The sequence below is a fragment of the Leopardus geoffroyi genome, chromosome A1 (genome assembly GCF_018350155.1).
Source record: "Leopardus geoffroyi isolate Oge1 chromosome A1, O.geoffroyi_Oge1_pat1.0, whole genome shotgun sequence".
Classification (NCBI taxonomy): domain Eukaryota; kingdom Metazoa; phylum Chordata; class Mammalia; order Carnivora; family Felidae; genus Leopardus; species Leopardus geoffroyi.
The window spans coordinates 128,885,637-128,905,095 of NC_059326.1; the positions used below are offsets into that span (position 1 = coordinate 128,885,637).

At 38.7% G+C, this 19,459-nt stretch overlaps 1 long non-coding RNA gene across 3 annotated transcripts in view; it reads left to right on the forward strand.

Moving 5' to 3' along the window:
- LOC123606167 overlaps positions 1–19,459 on the forward strand; it is a 90,262-nt gene that overhangs the window by 5,112 nt on the left and 65,691 nt on the right. For 2 of the 3 annotated variants that reach the window (XR_006716135.1, XR_006716141.1), the window contains exon 2: positions 14,638–14,753. This is a non-coding gene — a long non-coding RNA (uncharacterized LOC123606167). The remainder of the gene's footprint in view (positions 1–14,637; positions 14,754–19,459) is intronic. The other variant, XR_006716140.1, reaches the window with a different exon arrangement.

Here is a 19,459-nt window from a genome sequence, read left to right on the forward strand (position 1 = left end):
AGTCAGACTTAAAAAAGACTTCTGATATGTAACAAGTAGTTATTTGCTAGTAAAATTCTTTCACTGATTCTAAGTCTGTTTTAAAATCTTACAACCATATCTTTCAAAACTAGAGAATATAAGAAATCATTGTTTGAAATCGCATCCCAAAGTCTAATGCTAAAAGCTAGTTTGTACCTTTAATAGCCCTCATAGTATAGTGTGTATATTTGGAATCTAGTTTATAAAATAAACAAAATTTACTTGTGCCAGGCTATAAATATATATGGTTTATGTTCTCTATACCATCACTTACAGACATCTCCTACTCCCAAATTCATAAATTGCTCTTGCTGAGTTTACAGTTTGTGTTTTTAGGCTTTAAGTCAGGAAACGAAACAGTCTAAAATCTAAAAACTCAATTCTGATTCACATATGTACTCTTGAAGTAAAATAAATAATAGTGGTTGTGTATGAGTTTCTAGAGGGTTTGAATTTGGAGTTTTTCTTCATTTTTAGATTTGGCCTTGATCAACTAATTTTCCATTCTCTGTAGTCAGATAATAATAATACCTGCCATTATAAAGAAAGTTGAACCAGGGTGCCTGTGTGGCTCAGTTGGTTAAGCGTCCAGCTTTGACTCAGGTCATGATCTTACAATTCATGGGTTTGAGCCCTGTGTCAGGCTCTGTGCTGACAGCGCAGAGCCTGGAGCCTGCTTTGAATTCTGTGTCCCTCTCTCTCTTTGCCCCTCCTCCGCTCCCACTCTGTCTCTCTCTCAAAAATAAGTAGGCATTAAAAAAAAGTAAAAGTTTAAAAAAAAAGTTTGGACCCATATTCTCTTGAGATTTTTTTCATCTCTCAATTTTAATATTCTATTGCAGGACTATACTGCAGTTGTAGATTTTGTATTATTAATGACTATAGGTGTATAAGATTCTGATTTAGTCTCTAGTTCTAGGTTCATATTTGATTTCATGATGTGGAGGAAAAAAATCATTTACTATTTCTCTGCCTGGGTTCCCATGTCCATAAAATAGAATTAAGAATACTTGTTTTTTGCAACACTAACTAGTTAATGAATAATTGTGTGGTATCCACTTTAGAGAAGGTTGTAGTCTATAGAAACCATCTATAAATTGATTGTTGGAGCTTACACAGATTCCCAGCGAATTATGTTATAAATAGTGGTTACATTCATTTGGCCTGTAAATGCCTATTTGACACACAGTATAAGTGGAAAGAGTGCCTTTGCATAAAGATGGTAGGAGATAATTTTCAATACTAGCAATAAAGTAGTAAAAATTAAATGAATTTTTGATTGCCTTATACCACAGTAAGGTCTTATACCAAGTGATGGAAAGTGGATTTACCTGAGTCCATATTTCCCCCAGATTTTTACATCCTGGAAGGTAGGAATGATTTGTCAGCACTTTTTGACCATCTTACCACATATACAGGATGATCCATCTTATTGTATAGGCCAGGAATCACTGTTGAAGCTCTTTTCAAGTCTGCTAACCTTATTATACCATAGGAAACTAAAGCTGCATATGGGTCTATAAATTATTCATGTGTGTATGCAATGCATGCAGAATATATTTGTATACATTAATCTGTGATGTGCCCCTCCCCCCACTCTATATATGTAGAAAGATGTACAAACTCTTTTTCTTTTTTAATTTTTTTTTTAATGTTAATTTTTGAGAGAGAGAGAGCACGAGCATGAGCGGGGGAGGGACAGAGAGAGGAGACACAGAATCTGAAGCAGGCTCCAGGCTCTTAGCTGTCAGCACAGAGCCCGACACAGGGCTCAAACTCATGAGCTATGAGATCGTGACCTGACCCAAAGTCAGTCGCTCAACTGACTAAGCCACCCAGGTGCCCCTGAAGTATAGACTCTTTAGAGGAAGCCTCATGATTCTTACCAGTCTGTTCCAGCCTGCCATATAAATCTTCCAGCGTGATAGAGGACCATTTATTTCAGACCTCTGCAGTTCTAAGAGATACCTTCTTAGGGTACTGGTTGCAGTACAGACTCTGGAACCAAACTACCTAATTTGAATTCCAGCTCTTCCTCTTGTTAGGATCATGAGGCTACTATGAGAATGCACCTCACAGACCCCCACTGCAAGGACTTTAAGTGACCAAGGATCCCAGCTGCTATGCTCTGAAATCCATCACTGTATTTGTGCCAAGACCTTACTTCTTTCACAGCTCAATGACTGAGCATGGCAGAGATACTAAGGCCCATTTTGGGGAGACACAGCCTCCTCTGATGGCCAACAGGGACACAAGGACTCTCCCATCACTTTGCCAAGCCTTCTTTACGCAACATGGCCCTCTAGAACCCTTCCACTGAGTCTTCCTTCCCTCTCTCTTTCACTTAGAGTCAGACTTGCATCATGATGTGACATTTCACCCAGTCTTTCTGGCTCCCCACCTCCCGATTATCTCTCATAGATATTTACCCAATAAAAATCTTACATATTTAATAACATCTTTGCTGCTGGGATGGTAAAATTGACATTTGGAAATGGCTCATCCATCTCCTGGCCTGAAGGTGCCACCCTGATTGGCAATGAGCTTCTGGCATAAGGCTACAGATTAATTACTAAAGATTTCACCAGTGTTGATATGGTGAATTTGAAAAATATGGGAGGAATAGCATCTACAAAGACAACAGAGTTGGCCAATTACTGTAAAATTGTATAGTAGCACTGCAGAAGGAAAATAGAAATAGCTGTTAACAAACCATGAGTACCTAAATGTCAGATCTGGAGGGCCCCTGTGATAGTCTTTATCGCCTGTAGAAGGACAGAGTCTGTTGAACCACTTGCTGAAGAGCTAGCCAGTTGTTGGAGTCACAGAGCTCCAGAGGTATTTGAGCATTTAGGTAACCTGGTATTTAGGTATCCTGGTTCTGTTAATGTGAAGGTGGGAAAATCTAGAATCCTAAACATAGGATGGTGTCATCCTGATAGATGCCCCTGCTCTTCCCTCTGGAACCTTAGGGCTTGCAAGGTAGCCCTTCTCTAGTAAGAACTAGCTTGTTTGCTCTGCTGGAGATACTACAGAAGACTCTTGGCCATAAGGCAATAGCCCTCCTCTCCCCACTTTCTCCTTTCTTGGCTGCCAAGTGACTAACCCGTAACCAAGTCAATAACTGGGTTAACTCTCAGCAAAGTGAAAAATGTCTGAGTTGCACTGGCAGCCTGTGTAGGAAGGAATAAAGAGGCTGAGCAAATGGCCATGCTGGAATGGATACATTGCATAAGGTCAGAAGATCTACTGGTGGCTTGTACTCCATGAGAGGATCATTCACCCAAGCCCATGAGGAGAGCACTGGTGAGAGAGGCATCATAAGCATCACTAAGAAGTTTGGTGGTAGCTCTCCTCTGCTGGCCTGGCATAAAGGTATGAGAAGCAGCCACAGAGCTGACTCATTAATGTCCACGGGAATAATGAGCCCTGAAGTAATGAAGCCAGTGGTGTTGCTTAACTGCCAGAAGCTAAAAGATCACAATTATCATAAGGCCATTCTTAGATCCAAAGGAGCTTGACCCACAAGGAGTTCTAGAGTCAGCTAAAACAGCCTAGTCTCCCTAGGGACAAAATAGATGGGCAGTCCTTGAGGGTGCTGATTAACATCTCTTACCCTAAAAAGCAAGAATGGATGAACAGGAGGCTGAGGGCAGTGGCAGCAATAAAAAGTCATGATCCCTTGCTTAGTTCCCAGACCTGAAACAATTTTTAGATCTAGAACAGAATCTGTGGATGGGTCCCAAAGAAGAACCCTACCACACCATGGAAACTACGTAAATACATGACATTTCTCCAAAATGGCTTTATGGCTATCTGAGTGACTCTACACCAGGGAAAGAGGAATGTTCAGGTGTCTTGAGGACTTTTGGTCATAGGATTTGAGTTGATGTCGGCATCTGCAGATTTAAAGCAGCATCACAGCCTTCCTGTTATAATGGGCACCTACCAGACCAGGTGTACTGCCTAAACTTAGTCTCACAGTGGGCTTCAAGTGCATAACAAGTATTTATGTGGCAATTGGAGTAACTGCCACATTGGATCCCTGGTTTGTGGAGTAGGAGTTCTAGTGGGGATTGCCAAATGGAACCTTCTGAAACTACCCCCCCCCCCCCCACATCCCTCTCATCAAGATAGTAAATCAGGCTCAATATTGTATTTGGGGGCAATAATGAAGATGAGTGCCAACATTTAAGACCTAAAAGATATGGGAGTGCTGGTCCCAATTCTCTTTCTTTAATGTAACAGTCCAGCCCCTAAATAAACTGGATAGATCCTGGAGAGTTACTATGGACTACTGCTGAGTTAACCAAGTAATAACTCAGCACAGCTGCTGTTCTATGCTGGACTCACTGCTAGAACAGATTAGTAAGGCCTCAGATACATGGTGTGTCAATGATTTGGCAATGTGTTTTTTTCCATTCCAGTTAGAGAAAAGAATCAGAAACAGTTCACCTTAACAAAGAACAGTAACACTTTTCATTTAGACTGAGTTTTTCCTCAGGGCTGTGTTAACTCTCCCATCCTCAGTCATAATGTAATAAAGACATATGGACCACCTAAATAACCTCATGACAGTACACTGGTCCATTTTACTGAACATCACGTGGTTGGGCAGATTCACAAGAGGTGGCTACTAAGCTGAACATATCAGTAAGATACGTGTACCCTAGAGGATGGGAGATAAACACTAAGATTGAGAGACCAGTCACTTTAGCAAAGGTTTAACCATCAGGGGAATACAGGATATCTCCTCCAAAGTGAAAAATTGCTGCCTCTTGCAGCCCCTACAGCAAAGAAGTAAAACATTTTGTAGGCCTCTTTTCCTTCTGGAGACCAAGCATTCTACAACTAGGAATAATACTGTGGCTCTTCTACCAAGAAATATGGAAGGCTGCCAATTTTGAATGGGGCCAGGGCAGGAAAGTTTCCTGCAACAGTTTCAAGCTTCAGTGCAAGCAGCCTTGACAGACACTTGCAGCATGTGATCAAGCAGACCTTAGTGGTGTCAGTGGTGGGGAACAATGCAGTGTGGAATATGGCAAGTCCAGTTGGGGAATCGTAATAAAGGCCCCTGGGATTCTGGAGTGAGGTCATGCCATCTGCAGCAGTTAATTGTAGAGCTATTGACAAACAGCTCTAGTCATGTCTCACTGGGTTCTGTAAAGGCAATGCCTGACCATGAAATAGTTAAACCTGCCCCTCCTCCAAGTCCCTATTGGAGTGAATGACTGATTTTCTAAATCCATCATTCCATCTATGTTTATTAGTTGACACTGTAATAAAAGGAAGTTTTTTTCTCTGTTCATTTATTTATTTTTAGCAGATGGACTTGTGGATTCTTGGTTAACAGATTAAATCCATTACTACCATTATTTTGATGTTGTAATTGCCCCACATTTGCCCACTGGAGCCCCAAAACTTTCCCTTTGTGTGTTAGAAGCCCCAGATGTGTCATGTACTCAACATAATTTGAGTCCTTTTGTGCTTTTTGATACAGTCAAATATTCCAGGTTCATCTTATACTTTCCCTGACCTAGCCCTGGAATCAGCCATTTTTGCAAGGAGCCCTGCTTTCTTATCATGGAAAATGGTATTCAGGAACCAAGATCTGAGTGCTGGGTTTGCTCATGCTGCTGCTGTGTCATTGCTTGTGGCCCCTCTTAGCAGATACGTACATATACAAACAGCTGTATTTATACCTGTTAAAAACCATGAGTTTGTTTTGATGCCTTCAACTGCAGTCTATCACTCCTTTCTATTCTTCCCCTTTTCCTTATTTGTAATTCCCTTAACAAAAATAATTTTGGCTGCCATTACCTTTAAAGTATAATTTTACTCATTTGCTCAAGGCTGAAGTACACAGAAGGTAGTTCTAGAATTGCTAATTCATAGTATCTTGAAAAGAAAATTGACAGGTTTTTAGGTGACCTATCTGTTTACAACCCCTCAGTTTGGCAGCTGAAAAGCCATCTCATAAGTAAGGTTAATGAATTCAAACTAAAGCCCCAAATAAGTGTGTCTAGGTCAGGAGAACTGGATGGCTCGGGGGGGTTTGTTAAAGGGCTACAGAGCTTCAACAGTCCAGGTTAGTAGCTTCAAACTTCATGTCTGCTGTAACTCACATAATAGGTGACACAGAAATGTTTCTGTTGGGTAATAGTAGTTGATCATGGCTTTATTTCCTAGGTCTTAGTAAGTATAATCATGGCACTAAGAATTGGTTTCTCAGCTGAAGGAAAGGACAGATTTCACCGTCGAAGGTGCAGTTTAATCTTTTTTAAAAGCAAATTGCAGGGGTGCCTGGGTGGCTCAGTAGGTGAAGTGTCTGACTCTTGATTTTGGCCCAGGTCTTGATCTCACAGGTTTGTGAGCTCGAGCCCCACATCAGGCTCTCCAGTGACAGTGAGGAGCCTGCTTGGGATTCTCTGTCTCCTTCTGTCTCTCTGCCCCTCCCCCACGCATGATATCTCTCTCTCTCTCTCTCTCTCTCTCCCTCCCTCCCTCTCTCACTCTCTCTCTCCCTCCCTCTCAAAATGAATAAACTTAAAAAAAAAAAGCAAATTATAATAGATTGTTCTTAAGCTTTTCCTGCCCATGCACAAAGCACAGTTTCTCAGTGACATCTTTATAACACTGTATTACAATTATATCCTTTTTAAAAATCACATCAGGGTTTATGATCTAATAGTTTAAAACAAATATTTAGGAGATGACTGAAGGAAAAAGGTGTTATTAAATGCAGTACTCTTAATCTGGAGGCTAGCACTCTACACCAAAACCTGGGGGTGAGGTACAAGGTGATATAAATTAAGTTTAGGATTTTGTGTAAATGTGCTGTCAACATCAGACTTCCAAGTATGCAGACCATTTGTGCTTTGACACCAGTTTCTTTTTGTTTTTAGTACTTTGTATGGTTTTGCTAAATATTATTAAGCAGTTTCAACTTTCCACCTTAGCATTGAATGGTAAGCAGTCTAAAGACAAATGGATTCTTCTGTAATGATAGTATCTCTCTGAGGAAAGCTTAAATTTTGGTTATTAAGATCAGTAATCAGTGTTGTGCAGTACATTACCTTTTTTCCTCTAAAATGAGAGGTAAACTTAAAGTTTATTACTCTCTTCAGCTTAATGTCAGTATGTTAATTTGCCTGTTTTGCTTGGTATTATACCTTTAGATTTACTGTTAACTGCCCTTCACTAAAAAGAAATTATATGTTAAATCCTCAAAGTATCCTGTTTTCTGTGAACTTGAATAACTTAGGAAAAGAAAGGGGCATTTTTAATCTTGGAAAAGCACATTGACCTAATTCATAAGGCCTTGTGAAGGCTGTTATGCAAACTGACTTGCCTTGACATTATCTTGTTTAAAAGGCATTAAATGCATTAAGCTAATGCATCTACTCTTAGATAATGAAAGAAAAAATATAAATTTATTAAAGAGTACACCTGTCAGTTTATTTTTGGTTCATCTCTATCAGTTTTACAAGAAGACCAATGACATGCGTACTCCTAAGTTGAAGACAATCTGGTTCAGATTCCTATAAAATAGGTTAATTTTTAAGTCAAGTATCATTAAACATCTGTGGTAAGCAGCTTTAAAGATAGCTCGCAATGATACCCACTTGCTTATCTCCATTCCTTTGTTTTATTCGCTCCTGTTTAGTTTAGCTAAATCTAATGACATGCTTTTGATTAACAGAATATGGTAAAAGCAACGGGATGACATTTCCAAGGTTAGGTTACAGAAAGATTCTGGCTTCCATCTTGCTCACCCTCTCTTGCTTTCTCACTCTCTTTAATGGAAGCCAGTTGCCACATTGTGTGGTGCGGCACGAAGAGGCAGGGATATTGAGGAAGTCTTTTACTAACTGTCAGTGAAGAACTGAATCTTACCATAACTGTGCATGAGCTTGACTACAAGCTCTTCCTCTCTGTCAAGACTTGACAATGACGGTCCCAGCTAACACCATGAAAGCAGTCTTACGAAAAAACCCTGGGTGCCACTGTGCCAGATATACCTGACCACAAGAAACTGTGCGATAATAAGTGTTGATTGTTTTAGTTGCTAAATGTTAGGGTCATTTATTACTCAACCAGAAGTAACTAATACAATGTCCTTTAAAAAAATAAATCACAAAAGACCCTCAAACTTTGTGTTTTCTGGCAAAGCTTTAACTGGCATTTCCAGACTAATGATTTAGTGCAGTGGTTTTCAACCACTGACATTAAAAGCACCTGAGGAGTTTAAAAAAAAAAAAAAAAAAAAAAAACTTCAAATGCCTGGGCTTCACCCCTAGAAATTCAATTTGAATTGGTCTGGGATGGGTCCAGGCCTCAGTATTTTTAAAAGTTCCCTAAGTAATTCCAGTGAGTAGATGAAGAATCACAGATTCAGTATAAATTGACTTAGTGAAGCCCCCTCTGGGTGCCAGCTGTACAAGCTGTAACATTGGGAGCTGGAGCTCACTTTTCATTTGTAAGTCGGAAGAGAAGACAAACAGGTAAACAATGACAACAATGTGGCAAATGTTCCAATAAAGTTATGTACAAGATAATATAAACACAGAAGAGGAAACACCTAACAGCAGTGATAAAGTCAGAAAAGTTTTGACAGCAAGTTATTCTGGAGCTAAATGTTTTTACATTCTAGTGACCTAGAATCAGAAATGGAAGAATAGGGGCACCTGGCTTGCTCAGTCGGTGGAGCATGTGACTCTTGATCTCAGAGGTGTGATCTCATTGTGTGTAGAGTACTTAAAAATAAAGTCTTTAAAAGAATCATGGAGAAATAAACATTGCAGGCAAAAGAGTACAAGAGTAAAGGCTCAAAGTTTTTAGAGAATAAGCAGGGCTGTGGTATGTTCATATTTGACTAATAGGGCAGGATAAATCCAGAAGGGTAGGGGGAGTGTTGACAGAACTCTAAATTAGGGATATGGAGACCAGTTAGCATGATGACATGACCTGCAGCGGTAGCAGAAGGGACGAAGGGAAGGGGGGGATTAATTTGCTAACCAGGATATATAACATATAAGACTGGAAACATGCACTGAAATGCAAAGGGAGGGGCCCATGATGACTCCTGGGTTCTGGCTTGGCAATTGTGTGGGTGGTAGACTGTAACTTTGGCAACAGATATGGGGGAAGCAAAAGCAGAACACAGAAGGAAATGAACAGTTCAGAGTTAGATCTAAGTTTAAAGCTTCAGAAGAAACAACTGGTTGCAGTTGGCACTAGAAATGAAAAGCAAATTGCCATGTGACTTGCCAAAAGAGCACATCCTGGGGATGATTTTTGTGTATTTTGAAATAATTGAGAGCATAGCTTCTGTTTGGTCTCCATGTGTTTTGGTGCAGTCAGCTCTTACTAAGACAAGAATGATCTTGAGAATTTCACTAAAGCAAAGAAATCTTTAAAATTGTACTGCATAATCTGTGTTTCACTATTTTTGTCCACTGACTACAGTTCACTCACACCACACTCTTCTCCTTAGGTGCCTTTGACCCTCTTCCTCCTTAGGGTAGTAATGCCTTGGTTTGCCCAACTATTATAATTTTGAACTGACATCAGATTGCATTGTGCCCTGAAGTGGAAAGGGTTTGAATAGTGGCATCCCACATCCTCATTATGGTCACTTTTTTCCCAGTTTTATTGAGAAATAATTGACCTACATCACTGTGTAAGTTTAAGGCATACAGCAGTTGGTTTGATTTACATATTTTGTGAATTGATTATGACAATAGGGTCAGCTAATGTCCATCTTCTATAGATACAATAAAAAGAAAGAAAGAAAGAAGTTAAAAATTTTCTCATGATGAGAACTCACAGGATATACTCTCAAAAACCTTTTTATTTTTCATACAGCAGTGTTAGCTACAGTCACAATGTTGTACATTGCATCTCTAGTATTTATTTATCTTATAACTGGAAGTTTGTACCTTCCTCCACTTTCCCCTCCCCCTACTCACTGCATCTGGTAACCACAGGTCTGATCTTTTCCATGTTTTTTTCTTTTTTCTTTTTTTTTAATTTTATTTTGAAACAATTTTTTTAAATACGAAATTGATTGTCAAATTGGTTTCCATACAACAGCCAGTGCTCATCCCAACAGGTGCCCTCCTCAATGCCCATCACCCACTCTCCCTCCCTCTCACCTATCTTTCTTTCTTTTTTAGATTCCACCTACAAGTTGAGATCATACAGTATTTGTCTTTCTCTGACTTAATTTCATTTAGCATAATGCCTTCAAGGACTATCCATGTTGTCACAAAACTCGTAGAATCTCCTCACTTTTTATGGCTGAATAATATTCCATTGTATGTATATACCACAGCTTCTTTATCCATTCATCTATTGATTGTTTCCATGTCTTGGCTGTTGTACATAATGCTGCTGTGAACATGGGGGAGAAGCTATCTTTTTGAGTTTGTGTTTTTGTTTCTTTCTTCTTTTGTTTCCTTTGTTCTTTTGTTCTTATATTCTCAAAAGGGAAACCGATGGGTGTTGTAGTTCTATTTTTTAATTTTTTTGAGGATCCTCTGTATCGTTTTCCCTAGTGGCTGTACCACCTAACAATCTTATCAACAGTGCACATGGGTTCCTTTTTTTTCCACATCCACGGCAGCTTTTGTTACCTCTTTATTTTTTGATGATGGCCATTCTAACAGGCATGAGGTGATACTTCATTGTGGTTTTATTTGCATTTCCTTAATGACAAGTGATGTTGACCATCTTTTCATGTACCCATTGGCCTTTGGTATATCTTCTTTGATGAAATGTCTATTCTGGTTCTTTGCCCATTTTTTAGTTTATTTGGGAGGTTTTGTGCTATTGAGTTATATGAGATTTTTGTGTTTCTTGGGTATTAGCCCTTTATCAGATACATGGTTTGCAAATATTTTTTCCCATTCCGTAGGTTGTCTTTTCACTTTATCAACAGTTTCTTTGGCTGTGCAGTAGCTTTTTGATTTGATGTAGTCCCACTTGTCTATTTTTTATTTTGTCACTTGTGCTTTAGGTGTCACATTCAAAAATATCATTACCAAAATCCATGTCAAGATACTTTTTTCCTGGGGCGCCTGGGTGGCGCAGTCGGTTAAGCGTCCGACTTCAGCCAGGTCACGATCTCGCGGTCCGTGAGTTCGAGCCCCGCGTCGGGCTCTGGGCTGATGGCTCAGAGCCTGGAGCCTGTTTCCTATTCTGTGTCTCCCTCTCTCTCTGACCCTCCCCCGTTCATGCTCTGTCTCTCTCTGTCCCAAAAATAAATAAACGTTCAAAAAAAAAAAAAAAAAAAAAAAAAAAAAAAAAAGATACTTTTTTCCTGGGGCACCTGGGTGGCTCAGTCGATTAAACATCCGATGTCCACTCAGGTCATGATCTCGCAGTTTGTGAATTTGAGCCCCTCGTAGGGCTCTGTGCTGTCAGCACAGAGCCTGATTGACTTTGGATCCTCTATCCCCCACTCCCTGTGTGCACACTCTTTTTCAAAATAAATGAAAACATTAAACAAAAAAAAGATGCTTTATTCCTATGTTTTCTTCTAGGAGTTTCAACTAGTTTCCTAGCTGCCCCTGCTGAGGGTTTCACATTTAAGTCTAATCCATTTTAAGTTAATTTTTTTGAGTGGTCTATAATATGGGTCCAGTTTCATTCTTTTACATTTGAATATCCACTTGTCCAGTACATTCATTGAAAAGACTGTCTTTTCTCTGTTGAGTATTCTCAACTCCTTGTCAAATATTAGTTGACCATATTGGTCATTTGTTTTAATTCAAAGGAGCAGTACATTTGGCTCAGCACCTCAGTCTGTGTAAAACCTGTAACCCCGTGTATTTCAGAGCGAAGTTACATGTTGTTATTTTGAATCCCTGACACTTTTGAACTTTTAAAACTAAATTCTTTCTTCTCTAGTCTAGACAACTCATTACCACCTCCCCCCACTCACCTCCACCTCCCAGGAAGCAGAGAAGCCACAGGGAAATACAAGTGAATCTTCCTGCGAAAGAAAGGGTTGTACTTTGTCTCATCATCAAGCCTGCCTTGGGGCTGGTGTAAAAAAAAAAAATGCTGATGTCCGCATAACGTGTATCTCTTAGGTAAATCAAACCTGTAATTCAGCTTGGCTGCCTCTAAGTCATTTTGATTCCTGCCAACAAGAACATTAATGAACTAAGTATCTCCACAGGTTTATTCATGTGTGAGATCCAATTCCTTATTCCTCTTCCTTTTTCCAGCAGCTGCCCCTTTCCATCTGATAAAGTGGAAAGCTCGAATAGGTCATACAAATCCAGATCATCACTTAAAGCCAGATTTTTGTAGGCAGTGTTCTGTAATTCTTCTGTCTGATTTTATTTTATTTTTTTAAATTTTTTTAACGTTTTTTTAAATTATTTTTGAGACAGAGAGAGACAGAGCATGAACGGGGGAGGGGCAGAGAGAGAGGGAGACACAGAATCGGAAGCAGGCTCCAGGCTCTGAGCCATCAGCCCAGAGCCCGACGCGGGGCTCGAATTCACGGACTGCGAGATCGTGACCTGAGCTGAAGTCGGACGCTTAACCGACTGAGCCACCCAGGCGCCCCACTTTTGTCTGATTTTAGAACGGCAAACAAAGTTTCTAGGCCTTGGATTTGAAAAAAAAAAAAATCCATACACTAGTAATTATTGTCATGAAGAAATAATTTATGAAGTTTTGGTTATTCATGCCTTTATTTTTCCTGCTTCTATTTTCCTTTTGACAATAATGAGTAATTTCATTATGTTATACTTTTGCTTTAGGGTCTTGGTTTACCTCCATGGATATACAGTTGGGATATGCCACATCAAGCTGTACTTCGGTAGATTTCCCCAAATGGCCTGAGACTGATATAGAAAGTATGCTAAAAAAGACATGAACCTAATTAGTCAAAAAATTTTAAGATAAAAATATAAAAGAATATATACCGGGGTGCCTGGGTGGCGCAGTCGGTTAAGCGTCCGACTTCAGCCAGGTCACGATCTCGCGGTCCGTGAGTTCGAGCCGCGCGTCAGGCTCTGGGCTGATGGCTCAGAGCCTGGAGCCTGTTTCCGATTCTCCCTCTCTCTCTGCCCCTCCCCCGTTCATGCTCTGTCTCTCTCTGTCCCCAAAAAAATAAATAAACGTTGAAAAAAAAAAAAAAGAATATATACCATTTCCCCCCAAATTTGTCTACATGTTAGAATTACTAGAAGTCTCTTTAAAATCTCAAAGCCCAAGCCACATCCAGATCAATTCCATCACACTTTTTAGTAATGGGATACAGGCATCAGTAGTGTTTTGACTCCCCAGGTAACTCCAATGTGCAGACAAGCTTGGGAATCACTGATTTAGACAGCTGTTACCTCGTGATTGCAAGAAAACACAGCTGTGGCTTCTTCCTGGACTTCTCTCCTAGCCGTTAGTGGGAGATTCTCTGCTTTCCAAGTTCTCTATCAATTTTGTCAACTTTGAACCTTAAACAGGGGGACCGAATGTGAGGGAATTCAATCATTGAAAGGCAACAATTAGCTGATTAAAAACCACAGATGGATATGAAATACATGATTGTAATTTCTTTAAGCTATTTTTATTTGGTGCAATTTTACCTGATAGCATAAGTTTTATGTCTCAGATTTTTCTGTTCCATTTCCAGACACAAAGCTTCTTACACAGCTAGTTTAATGAAACTCTGGTCCACTGGAGTGACATTTTTTTTCATGCTTTCAGTGATTGTTTTAGAATTCCTTCTTTAAGTTAGTCAACTTGAAAATACTTAACCCAGAGTGGGTATGCATTGACTGAGAATTGTCTCTTTCCCTTGCTTAAAGAAACAGTTTGACACAAAGATAAGCATTTAAAATTTTATTTTCTGCATATACACAGCACATTACTTATTTACATAAACAATCACTGGCTGCCCAAAAACTGAGGGAAGCTTAATTTTAAATATAGCAACAACTCTTTACTCATTGGTGGTGAATTTACATGGTTGACACCCTTTATCAAAACTCAGAACTCCAGCAATTGTACAAAAATCACCATGCTGGCCTATAAAATTTTAAAGCAATATTGTAACCCAATAAAATAATGGTTGTGCTGTATGCCTATATGTATCTTGAGAGAGATTAATTAAAGGAAGCAAAATTGCAATTGAAGCTGTTGGATAGTTAAAATTATCTGAGTAAGTGTGATCTTGACTTTAATGAATTAACAAGTAAGCTTCTTGCAATAAGTATTTAATTAATTTTAAACCATATTTGATTTAGAAACCATTTATACTTAATTTCTGGTCTAGTGTTCAATTAAAATTGTCTGTAATATTCACAGTCTCTAGATCCTGTTCTTGCTTTGGTGATCTTGGCTGCTTGGTCACTGACTACTGCTGAGCAGTGGGGAAAGAAGGCCTATGGCTGTGATCTTCTAATTCCTCAGATGTCAGGGGAAAATCCTCAGGGAAAAAGTTAGCCTAGAAAATGCATGGTTTCTTTCCCTCATGTTTTATTCTAGAAGTAATCGCTTGGGAGAGCTGGTAGAAACAAATGAGAACACATGTTTGTCATTAAAAACAAAAGACTGAGATGTTGCAGTTACTTTTCTACAATCACTTTTTTTCACCAGAAGACTTTGGATAAGTCATTATGGAGAAAGCTAAGGATCCCTGCGTTGTCTTGAAAGCACACCAGCCGGGAAATCAGAAGGCCTGGGTTTGAATTCCAGTTACTCACAAATGTAAGGTAATACTGTTATCCCTCCTCTGTTAAAACACTTTCTTCATATATGAAGTTCACATTTCATCCTAGAACATATTTTCTTCTCCATTAAGAAAAATTATATTCTGTACTGTCAGTTTTTATTTCATTGTGAGGGCAGTCATGGTATAGATGAGCCAAATGGTAACTAAACCCAACACAGTGAAATTTGACTTTGAAATAAGTCTTAGAATTTATATTTGTTTGTGAGTCATGTTTTGGGGAACCCTAATTCACTGTCACCCATAACCAATAATAGTGATGTTGGGAAACAGGAGCTATGGCCTACAACTCTTATATAATGTTCTTACAGTATATAGTTATATTTGGGGAAATATCCTGTGACCCATACTATTTTTGAGCCATGTAATGAGCTAGAATGTAGATAGTACTTAGGTAGAATACTAGAATAATGCAACTTTATTCTAAGATTGCTTAAAAAGAAATGCCCATTTTCCTTCAGTGTTTATCTTTGCCAGGAGAAAGAGAGACAAATAATTATTTTGCCTTTAAGGCACTGATTCTGAGTGTTAGATTAAGTAGACAGACTGTTGACCACATGTGACTTAAGCAGTATTGTTGGTTATTTTACCAAACACTGGATCATCATTTGCTTTAAGAAAGCTACACTGTGGATAAATCTTTGCTAGATCAAGAGTAACCTGCGTTGTCTTCTGTGTTGTTTCTACTACAACATTACTTGGTGGTATTGACTTTAAAAAATGAAATTTATCTCCTAAGAGCACAGATCAGATTCAGGTATTCTTAAATGTAAAACTGATTTTGACCTCCCCAAGAACTATCGAATAATGATGCCAGTTGGGAGAATAAAGTTGCCATATAGATTCTTCTGTGTTCCTTTTAGTAAATACATTCTGGAGCATAGAGGTGGGCAATTGGTCAACCCATTTTCTTTCTTGTATGATATGTCAGAGTTTGATAATGTCACTCTGTTAACCAAGATTTGTAATGGGATCAGTGCTGACAGAGGCTTTGAGGATATCATATCACCAGTATTTAGATGTCATAGGTAACATAGATTAAACATAGGGTAACATAGATTGAAAGGTAACACAATAGCTATTACCCAACTAATTCAGGAGCATGGGTTGATTTTGGCCTAACTCCGGTGAAATAACTTATAAGCGGACATGGCTGGGTTAGTTCAGTGTGTGTGTTTCCGAGGAAGCAGACATTCTAAGATTAGAATCAACATTACTGGTGGAAGCAGGAAAACTTAAGAGTAGGCCATTAGGTGTAACGTCAAAGTAAAGCTGCTTCTGTGTCACAGCTGTAAGGACAGAATGATGCTCCGTTTTTTCTCAAGTACTGCTTCTGCATAGTTGTATCGGCAAGTTCTATCAATAAACAAAGGAGAGACTAAGAATATATACATGCAATTCCATCATCAGCCAAAAAGTCACATAAATCTTTCACATTTTCAAATAACATTCATGACAGGGAATAGTATTCTTTAGTGAACTTCTAAACCCTTATCTCTTCCATTTTTTAAACTCATTTGAGCTTTTAATACTCGCTCAGCAGAAGAGGAAGGGAACAAGAAAAGTCTGTACTGAATCACGGTGCTTTTTTTCCCTTGTAACCAATAGGTTTTAAAGTGTGTATATTACACACACACATATATGTATATATTATATGTAGTTAATATTTAGCAAAGTAACCCATGGGTTTTTTTGGAAGTATTTTACTGTGAAGTGTAATATTCTTAAAGTGATAACAGTAGGGCATCTGGGTGGCTCAGTCGGTTGAGCATCCAACTCTTGTTTCTGGCTCAGATCATGATCTCATGGTTTATGAGATCAAGCCCCTCATCGGGCTCCACACCGTCAGTGGAGATTCTCTCTCTCCCTCTCTCTCTGCCTCTCTCCCCGCTCATGCTCTCTCTCTCTTTCTCTCTCAAAATAAATAAACATGACATCTGCAGTTTACAAATAGTTGTAAGAATGAACACCCCTTGTAACTGCCACCCATGGTTGAAGAAAAAATATGTGGAAAAATTTGACCAGCATGCCAAAAGCCCTGTGGGTCCCTTGACAATCACAACCTTCCCCCCACACTTGTCCTTTCTTCTCTGAGATAGCTCTAACTTTACTTTGTAGGCAATCGATTCTTTGCTTTTCTTTATAGTCTTACCACTTGAGTGTGCAGCCATATGCACCAGATACATCTGTATAGTTTAGCGCTGTATGTTTGGCAATTTTTTATAAATGAAATCATACTTGATATATTCTTTAGTCTTGCTTCTTCCATTGTCATCCATGTGATTGAATGTAGCTGTCAGTTTGTTCATTTTCATTGCTTTGTAGTATTCTGTTGTGTAAATGGACCAGTTTACTTATCCATTCTTTTGTGTTGGATGTCTGGACTGCTTGCACTTTGTACCCACCAGATAATATTGCTATGACTATTCTGTGCTATCTCCTGGTGCATGTGGACATGTATTTCTGTTGGACATCGTTCTAGTTAATAAATATTAGTGATGTGACAGTAGACAATGAAACTATCTTTTTCTGGAAGCAAATTTAGTGAGCCAGTAATTTAATGAAGGGGGAAAAAACATTATTTTGGTTATTTTAAGGTGGTAGGTGCTATCTAGACATAGAGATGGCCACTTCATCCAGATAAATAAAAAACAGAATATCCAGGATTTTACCTTTTGTTTAAGATTTGTATCTATAAGTATGTTTCATCAAGAAAATAAAACATTTTAGTTTTCAAACTACCTCTAGTATTATTTCTAGAATTCTAAAATTAACAGGATGAAACAGAGCAGAGAATGTATCTTACATTTCTTTTATTTTTCTTCATGAAGACCGTGGCACTGCTAAAAAGATGTTAAGTCCCCGCTAAATATATATTTCCTCTTTGGCATAAAATTATTTGTATAAATAGGTATAATTTGCAAGGGACAGGCCCCTAAAAAGGAGACAGGAGTAGGTTGGTTTAACTTAAAACTTTTTCTGTTTCGAAAGACTCTTTCCTGAAACAGAAAATAATAGTTTGGATGAGTCAACGCAGTAATCTGCTTTCTCCATAATTTGTCTTGCTTACTGCATTCATCCTTGTCCTAAGAACAACTAATATTAGCATATTTCTGAGGTTTTTTAAAAAAGTTATAAAATGGGCCTTTGTTTGCCTTTCAAACAATACAGTAAGATGCAAGGGTATCACTTCTGATAGTCCTGTGCTTCAGAGCATATGTATTTTAGGGCTTCTTCTGATTTCACCAGTAAGGTCCCATCATGGTAAATTGATATCAGTATCTTCCTGTTTTTTTTGGGTTCCATTCCAGAGCTTCAGTGGAACAGTCAAAATAATGTTTGTCATTCTATCCTTGGTTAGCTGAAGTCTTGTTCCTGTTTATATGAAATGACCATTGGGCTAATGCAGTTAACACAAACACTTCTAAAAACTATTCCAAGTATTGAGGAAAAGGCACTTTAATTTAAAAATTACTTATCCAGGATCCAGGCTGGGAGAAACACTTTCTTGAGAATTTAGCATGCTACCCACACCGCAATTCATTTTGCTGCTCTGCTGTAACAAATGTGTTTGAATTCTTCTTTGCAATGAAAAGATTCTTTTGTCTTCCTTAGGGATTGTAACTTTCAAAAGGTGTTCTTAAATATATTACTACCTTATTTAAACTATTTGCTTCCAAGATGTGTAGTACTTTGCATGAAGAATAAGTCACTGATCCCTTGGGCACACAAAAGGAAAGTGCTCTTCTGCGTTTCCCGTTTTATTTTGTTTTTCTGTGGTAAGTTTATGACTTGATGCCCAGCTTTTTTTTATAGATTCACCTCTCACAGGACACAATTCCCTTTAATGTGTTTTCCATGCTTATAGAAAGAACCAATGTGTTAGTGTCTTAGTCTGTTCAGGTTACTATAACAAAATATCATAAACTGGGTGGCTTATAAACAACAGAGATTTATTCCTCACAGTTCTCAAAGCTGGGAAGTCCAAGATCAAGGCTCTGGCAGATTGACTGTCTGGTGAGGGCCTGCTTCCTAGTTCATAAACAATTTTCTTTTTGCTATAACCTCACATGTCAGAAAAGTGGGTCTCTCATAGGGCACTAATCCCACTCATGCAGTTCCGCTCTTATGACCTAACCACCTCCAAAAGGCCTTACCCCCCAATACCATCCTCTTAGGGGTTAAGATTTCAAAAATGTAGGGGGGGACACAACCATTCAGACCATAGCAGGTAGCAATCACCAGTAGAAATTTCATTTTTACCATGTGGCTTTCTCTTGGTATATGGAGACAGGCCTCCTTAAAGTGCTCCTTGAGTCAAGCGAAAGTGGCTTTCACTGATGTCTTGGAGATTTAAAAAAAAAAATTTGACAATTTATTGTTTTTATTAGTCTGGGATAAACATTTTAGATTGTTATATGAAATTAAAAGATATTAAAATCAAAGAATTAGGGAAGTTGCTATGAAAAGTTGCCAATTTCTCTGTTGATGGTATAGAGTTGACTTTCTATGTATAGGAAGGTCTGTGAGTAGAGGAATGCCATGATAAAGGTGGTGTTTAAGGGAGACTGTACATGAGCACCTGGGTGGCTCAGTCACTTGAGCATCTGACTCTTGATTTTGCCTCAGATCATGATCGCATGGTCATGGAATTGAGCCCCGCGTCGGGCTCCATGCTAAGCCTAAGTA